Source organism: Ursus arctos, unplaced genomic scaffold (assembly GCF_023065955.2).
Source record: "Ursus arctos isolate Adak ecotype North America unplaced genomic scaffold, UrsArc2.0 scaffold_11, whole genome shotgun sequence".
NCBI classification, from domain to species: Eukaryota; Metazoa; Chordata; class Mammalia; order Carnivora; family Ursidae; genus Ursus; species Ursus arctos.
Window position 1 is genome coordinate 13,812,589 of NW_026622775.1, and position 8,318 is coordinate 13,820,906.

Here is an 8,318-nt window from a genome sequence, read left to right on the forward strand (position 1 = left end):
TGAGTTCCAATTTCAGAGCGTTGTGGTCTGAGAATATGCAGGGGATAATTTCAATCTTTTGGTATCGGTGGAGACCTGTTTTGTGTCCCAGAACATGGTCTATTCTTGAGAATGTTCCATGGGCATTAGAATAGAATGAGTATTCTTTAGTTCTGGGGTGTAGTGTTCTATATATATCTATGAGGTCCAACTCATCGAGTATGGCATTCAAAGCCTTTGATTCTTTGCTTAGTTTTTGCCAGGGTGTTCTGTCTATTTCTGATAGTGGAGTGTTGAGGTCCCCTACTATTAATGTATTTTCATTTATATGTCTCTTTATTCTGGATAAGAGTTGGCTTGTGTATCTTGCTGCTCCCCTGTTGGGGGCATATATATTTATAATTGTCATATCCACTTGTTGAATACTTCCCTTAAGAATAATATAGTGCCCTTCTGCATCTCTAACTATAGTCTGTAGTTTAAAATCCAATTTATCTGATATGAGAATTGCTACCCCAGCTTTCTTTTGAGGACCATTTGCGTGAAAGATGGTACTCCATCCCCTTACTCTCAGTCTGAATGCATCTTTGGGTTTGAAATGAGTCTCTTGTAGACAGCAAATGGATGGGTCATTTCTTTTTATCCAATCTGCAACCCTGTGGCGTTTTATGGGATGGTTCAAACCATTTACATTAAGACTGATTACTGATAGATATGATTTTAATGTTGCCATGTTGCCAGTAAAGTCTTTTTTTTGTATTGGCTGTGACTTTCTGTTCTGTATCACTCTTGGGGCCTTTTTACTTTTATAGAACCCCCCGTAATATCTCCTGTAGGGCTGGTTTCGTAGTTACAAAATTGGTTAGTGACTGGTGATTCTGAAATGTCTTTATTTCTCCATCAATTCTGAATGACAGCCTTGCTGGATAAAGGATCCTTGGCTGCATGTTTTTCTCTGAAAGAGCTTTAAATATGCTCCCCCAACCCTTTCTCTCATTCCAGGTCTGTGTAGACAGGTCTGACGTAATTCTGATGCTTTTGCCTTGGTACGTGAGAAATTTCTTTGCCCTGGCCGCTTTCAATACTGTATCCTTGCATCTAATATTTGCAAAATGCACTATGACGTGACGTGGCGTAGGTTTGTCGTGGTTGAGCTTGGGAGGGGTCCTCTCTGCCTCTTGGACACGAATGTTTGTTTCCCTTGCTAGATTAGGGAAGTTTTCAGCTACAATTTGTTCAAATATCTCTTCTAGACCTCTGTTTTTCTCCACCCCCTCGGGGATGCCGATGATTCTGACATTGGATCGCTTCATTGAGTCAGTAATCTCCCGTAACCTACATTCGTGGGCGTGGATTTTTTTAAGACCATCTTCTATTTTCATTTTTTCCTCTATTAACCCATCCTCCAATTCACTAACCCTTTCTTCTGCTTCTGCGACCCTGGCTGTCAGAGCCTCTAGTTTTGCCTGCATTTGGCTCATAGAATTTTTAATTTCTGTCAGATTCGCTCTCATTTCTGTCCTTAGGGATTCTATATTCTCAGTAACCTTTTCGTTTATACTTTTTTCAATTCTACTCATCATTTTGACCATCGTTACTCTGAATTCCATTTCTGATAATTTGGTTACATCCATATCCATTATTTCTGTGGCAGAGGCCACAGTCTCACTGTCTTTTCTTTGCTGGGGGGGGGCTTCTCCTTCTTGTCATTCTGATGAAGAGAGGTTGCGGGGTTTCCAGAGCCCAAATTATTGACTGGGTCCCAAGCCGTGCCCCTTGTTTTATAGGGATCTTAGGGATGTGGGCTTCTTCTTTAAAGATTTTATTTATTTATTTATGTGGCAGCCAACCAGCGAGAGAGGGAACAGAAGCAGGGGAGTGGGAGAGGAAGAAGCAGGCTCCCAGCGGAGGAGCCCGATGAGGGACTCCTTTCCGGAACGCCGGGATCACGCCCTAAGCCGAAGGCAGGCGCTCAATGACTGCGCCACCCAGGCGCCCGGGTTGTGGGCTTCTTGATTTTTCAGCCTGCCTTCTGGGGGAGGGGCCTGCCGCGCCGATACTCAGGCAGCCCTGTTTGGGTAGAGTCTCGGCGTCCCCTGCGAGGGGGGATGGGGATGGGCACTCCCTGAGCCGGTATTTCCAGGCTTTTGTTCTCTGGCGGCTTTCCCTGGCGGTTTGCTGTGCCTCTTCTGAGAGTCAGAGCAGCAGCGGCCGAATCTCAGCCTCTGTCACGGAACAGAAGGATTGCGGCCCGTTCTCTACTAATGTTCTGGCCACTTTAACTCTGTTACTGTTGGTGCTGCTCAACCCTGCAGCGTCCCGGGATGTGTGCCCCACACCCGGCGTCCCAGCCCTCACTTCCAGGGCCGGCGCGTCTCTGTCCTTTGTGTTTCTAACACCGCCAGCCGCCAGCCGCCAGCCGCCCCGCGCGCGCTCCCGGAGCTCCCGGTCTCAGTCTGGATCCAGTGAGCGCACCGGGATTCCGGGGTTCCGCGAGATGCCTGGTGGCGTGCGCACCCGGCTCACGGTCTCAGTCTGCTGTTTTGCGGGTGCCGACCAGGTCTCAGTCTGCTGATTTGCGGGTGCCGACCACGAGCCACGCCCGCTCTCCCGTGCAAGTGGCTACCGCTTCCCGGCACCCGAACGCGGCGGCTCCCTCCCCCTTCCGTTTATCTTCCGATATCTGTGCACAGTTTCATGGCTCCCCGCTTCGTACCTCAATACTCAGCGCTGGAGATGTTCATTTGTAGAGATCCAGATGCGTCTTCCTGCGTCTCAGGCTGGTTCCGTGGTTGTTTAGGCTGGTCTGGTACCTATCCAGCTCGACTCGGAGGACCGGCTGAAAACGGTGTCTCCTACTCCTCCGCCATCTTAACTCCTCCTGGTTTCTCTTTTTAAATCAAGATAAGATTGGCTTCAGTCTCCCTTCCAAGATCTCTGCACAGCTTCAGGCCACGTACGACAATGTATACACTCGTGATCTTCTCCGGCACTGAGCTTCTGTGTCTGTTAGAGAGTCCTGTAAAGCACGTGTACAGTTGAATTTGCTTTGTCCCGGCCTGCTGGGAAATGAGTGACCTGAGATGCAATCCAAGTTGTCCCAGATGAGGCAGCCAAGGTCATTCCAGATGAGCTGACAGCCAGCTCATCTCCAGATAACTTGTGAGCAAGCCTGTGCAAGGTCAGAGCGGAACTGTCTGATCACCACATTTGTGCAAGCATAAATGCTCATTGTACGTCACCCAGGTTTTGTGATTATTTGTCACATAGCATTTCAGTCTTATTAGGTAACTCACATTGACCTCTTATTAGATAACTCACGTTAAGGGAACTTGTGCTCCCTCAATTGTATCAGCCTTTTCACTCTTTCTACTCTTTCTCATGCTTTAGCCACACTATTTCTAGACAATTTTAGTATTCTTTCTGTTTTTCTATCTCTCACTTATTCTTATTGATATTAATTTCCTAGTTTTTAAATAATAGCTTCTTTCAGTGGCCTCTTTATCAAAGGCAACTCTTTGCATCTGGAGAATTAGATGAGACTCTTCCATAAAGAGTGCATTATAGCAGGAGGTTAATTCTGAAGATGTCTTAAGTGATGTCCCCAGGAATTGGGGTAACCAGAGAATGGTTCTCCAGAAGTAATGTCTCGGGTCATAATTTCTTAGATTAGAGAACATCATTCAAGTTCAGCTATATTCAAGGGACCCTGCATCTGTCCTTCTGACATTCAGTTCCAAATTACCTTGTAATGTTATTTACATATATATGTCACAGATCTTCAACAAGATTGCAAACCCTTGAAAATAGGCTTTGTTTTCTGTATTTTTTGAAGTTATGATGTTTTTCAGCAAGCCCTGTATATAGTGGGCCCTAAGTCAATGTATTAATAATGATGATGAAGAAAAATAAGAGGCTGAAGGAAGAAGAGAGCTCATGTGAAGAATATGTCCAATTAGTTTCAGCTTCTCTTAATTTTTTTAAAATCCTTATCTGGGAGGATACACTATAGATTTAAAAAGGAATACATCCAAATAAAATTTCTTTTAAGAAATCATTCTTAGATTCTTAGTGTGGAATGTACAAATCAAATAAATAATAGATTGGAAACTGGAGACTTTGAAACTGGTGAAGTCAAGAAGCAGGAATCCAGCAGCCACTCACTGATTATTAAGTCAACGAAGATTGTAATTCATTGAAATAACCACTAGCTCCAAGTGCCTAAGACAGAAAGCTTGCTGGCAGGAAGCTATTGATGTGGAACTCATTGCTTAATGTTAAATTTGCTTTTAATAACTCCTTGGCAGAATCTTACTTGCAATTATAACACAAAGCAAAATACTTTCCAACAACGTGTGAAAATATCAAGTCTGAAATTCATTTTATTTAGAACATTCACCCCTTGCCTTGCACTTGGAATTTCCACTGATTCCTATATTCATTTATAATTTACATAATTTCCCCAGACTGTTAATAAAGATTAGCTATAGATTCAGAGAATCTTAGTTTTAAAAATAACTTTTATTAATTTTCTCAATTCAAAAGTAACATATACTTATAGTAGTAATCCACATAGCCCGTTTTAAATTCCTAGCATGTACACACAGAAGCTTGGCATTTGCCATTTTTAGATAATTATCATAACATCCTGACCTTAATATAATGGCGTTTGAAATCATAAAATAGTAACGTTTGGTTGAGTGTCCAAATAGTTGTTGAGGGGTATATCTCAACCTAAAAATAAAGAAGAGGGATGCACTGTTCCCTTTAAAGTCTGTCTTACCATCCTAACTCCTGGTGCTCAGGTATTACTCTTGTGATACTAACTATGGAAGATGCAACATGGCTACAAATTGGTTGCTACTCTTCCTGTTGAGAGGTAGAGTCCCATGCCTCTGTCCTGGAATCTGCGCTGGCTTTAGTGACTTGCTTAACTAGCAGAACACGGTGGAAAACACTTTCTGGAACTTTTGAAGATAGGTTCTTGCAGTTGTTATTGGGGCTTCCCAGAACACTGTAGGGAAGCTTTGAGCTGCCACATAAGAAATCTGCCTAATTTGAGCCTGCCATGCTGGAGAGATGCTTCAGCTGGCAGTCCCAGCTAGCCCTCATTTCCAGCTATAGCTTCCTGGATGCCAAACAGGTGAGTGGAGCTGTCTTGGACTCTTCAGAGTGGTCTGTTAGTCAATTGACTACCACTGAATAGCCTCAGTCAATGCTTTGAGAAACAGAAAAATCAGCCTGAATTCTTGGTCCATAAAACTACAGCTCTATTAGGATGGTAATTTTTTTTAAGTCATCAAATTTTGGGAAATGTGTCAGTTATCTATTCCTGAGTAGCAAATCACACCCATACTTAGTGACTTAAAACAATAACAACCATTATCTTTCAGTGTTTGTATGGGTCAAGTCAAGGCACAGCAGGGCAGGGTTATCGCTACTTCACAGTGTCTGCACTGGGAATACTTGAAAGCTGGGAGTGACTTGCTGGCTGAGGGCTTGAGTCATACGGAGACATTTTCTCCTTCCATTTCCGGTTGTTGATTCTGGCTGTTAGCTAGGACCTCAGTTGGACTGCTGGGTGGAACATCATGTGTCTTTGTGGCCTCTCCATATAATCTCTTTATGTGGCCTAGTATGGGCTTCCTCAGAGCTTGGTGCTAGGTTCTAAGAGATGTGAATGCTCTATTGCCTCTTATGACCTATTCTTGGAAGTCACATATGTTCTTTCTGATGTAGTTATAAGCCACCTAGATTAAGGGAGGGGAAGATAAATTTCAGGTGCCCAAGTCCAGGGTGTTTTTCCTGGGACTGAGGGGTTTCCTAGAACACAGGACTTTCCATGCTAAAACCAGAAAAGTTCTAGGCAAACCAGGATGAATTGGTCACCCTACTAAACCCCATGTTCTGAAGGAGCATCAGAGTCATATTGTATTTAGAACATGTTGGGTGGGAGATAGTGTTGGGGCCATATTTGAAAAATAAATTCTCCCATGGGTGTTTTCTTTATGCAGGAATGTATAACTGGAATACCAATTAATGTTGCAAGGGCAACAGACAATTCATAGGAATGTAAATTACGTGAGGAAAGAGATTTTGTTGTTCTTGTTCATCACTGAATCTCAGGACCTAGAGTAGTGGCTGCACATAGTTAATGTTAATAAATATTTATGAAATGACTGAATGAATAAATAGTAAGTTCTATAACATTCCGTTCCATAAAATCCAGCCAATACCTGACTTTAGTGCACTTTTTTTGCTTACTAATAACCAGAGGAGAAATTGCTTTAAATGTTTGCTTAAAATGAAATGGCAGCTTTCCAGGGCAGCAGAAACTAGAAAACTAATCAAAACCAATAAACTTTAGAGAATATCACTTCAACCTCATGAGACCAGTATTAGAATTCTCTTTATTAGGTTCACTTAATAGGCAGAATCTTAGATGACTGCAGCAGGGGTAAGAAGAGGGTGCTCAGGGGCCCTTATATTTGTCTAATCTCTAGGGTGTTCCTGTTGTGACAGGGTCCTTTTGGTTAAAAGTCATACCCATCCTCTAAGTAAGTGGTGGTTAGGAATACTTCTCCTGCCTTAAAAAGTCCATGAAAAGGAAAAGGGAGAATAGGACAAATTCTAAAACTAGCACCTAAGGTTTGATAGAGAAATAGCAGTTAGGAAAAGTAAGGAGAGGAAGTCCATGCTTTAAATCACATTCTTTAAGGACGTGATATAAACCCACCGCAGAAAATAAAGGGGGAACAGACTCATTGGCAGCTGGCTATAGTCTGTGTTTATTACCTCATCTTTCATATTAGGGAATTTACTGTCCAAAGTTGAAATATGGGGTAACATTATTTAACAACTCCAAATTCTTAATAGTTTTTAAATAACACGTTTCTGACAGGAAGACATTGATCTTAAAGAATTAAGTCCTCTTTTGGGGAAAAATGAGAAATGAGATGAAATGATAAGATCAAGATAGAGAATGGAAGAGCTCAAAAGTCAGACCAAAGGAATTTTTTTTTCCATATTGCAAAAGGGCGACTTTTCTCTATTTTTACCTTGACATGTCAGTGCTTTTATATTATTTCTGTACATTCTCTATAATTCTGTTAGTTTCTTAATTTTGAAGTTTGTGAAATTTTAAAAAGGTATAAAAGCCTACTTCTATTCAGTATTCTCCACATTTTTGCTAAAATGAGAGATTAGATATTAAGTTATATTTCCAAAATAAAATAATATTAAACTCCATAGAGAAATCCTGTGATTAAACACAGCATCATGCCATATAAGCTATAAACTTTACTAAGAGAATTTGTCATGATATTGAATAATTCTGGTATAAATTATTGACAAATGACAGACAAAATTCTAATGTAGTTAACAAAATGAATTAAAGCCACTTGAAGATAAATCTCTTTAGTAGTTTCATGCTATTTAAAAACTATTGAAAGTTTGGAGTTGTTATGTAATCTCATGTTTCAACTTTGGACAATATTAATAAGTTCTCTATCATAAAAGATGAGGAAATGAACACATGGTATTGCCAGCTGCCAAGATGGCCTCTGACTGTTCTCTCCTGGCATTCGCACCCTTGTGCCATTCCCTCCTTCACTGAATAGGGCTGACTTGTGTGACACACTGAAACTATGTGAGATAATAAATGTGTGTTATTTTCAGTAGCTAAATTTTGAGGTAATTTGTTACAAGGCAATAACTGATTCACACACCTACACTAATTCCCACTTTCTTGTCTGCTTTCACGTATTTATTACTAATTTGATATTCATATTTGATATTAACATCAACATCACCAAGATTTATAATCTTATATTTCATTTTGTGACCATAATATCTAATTTTTAGTCTTAATTAACTCTATTTCAATGGAAGTATAAAAATTTCAGAGCTCAAGAACAGCCCTTTTTAATATGAATTTTTCCCTTCTGAGTTTTGAATTATATTTAGTTGGCTGGATTTCAAGTATTTTTTAAAATAGATTAGATGTATTCTACTTCCAGCTGTACAAGAGTTTAAGGCCAGTCTAATATTTCCTAACTTTCTTATGAATTGCTTTTTCTGTTTGGATACCCATACTTCCTTTGTGTGTGTGTGTGCGTGTGTGTGTGTGTGTGTGTTGTGTGTGAAATTAAATAACTTCACCAGACATGGGTCAGTGGTAATCACTACAGTTTTTCCTAGGCCATGATGTCTCTATTTCTTCTATCATGTGAATAAATATTTTTTGTTCCATATATTTAGTTTGCTCTTCGAAAGTTCGGGAATATCAAATCAGTGTATATGCTAGGCTATATATTAAAAGCAGGGCCTCCGGAGTCAGG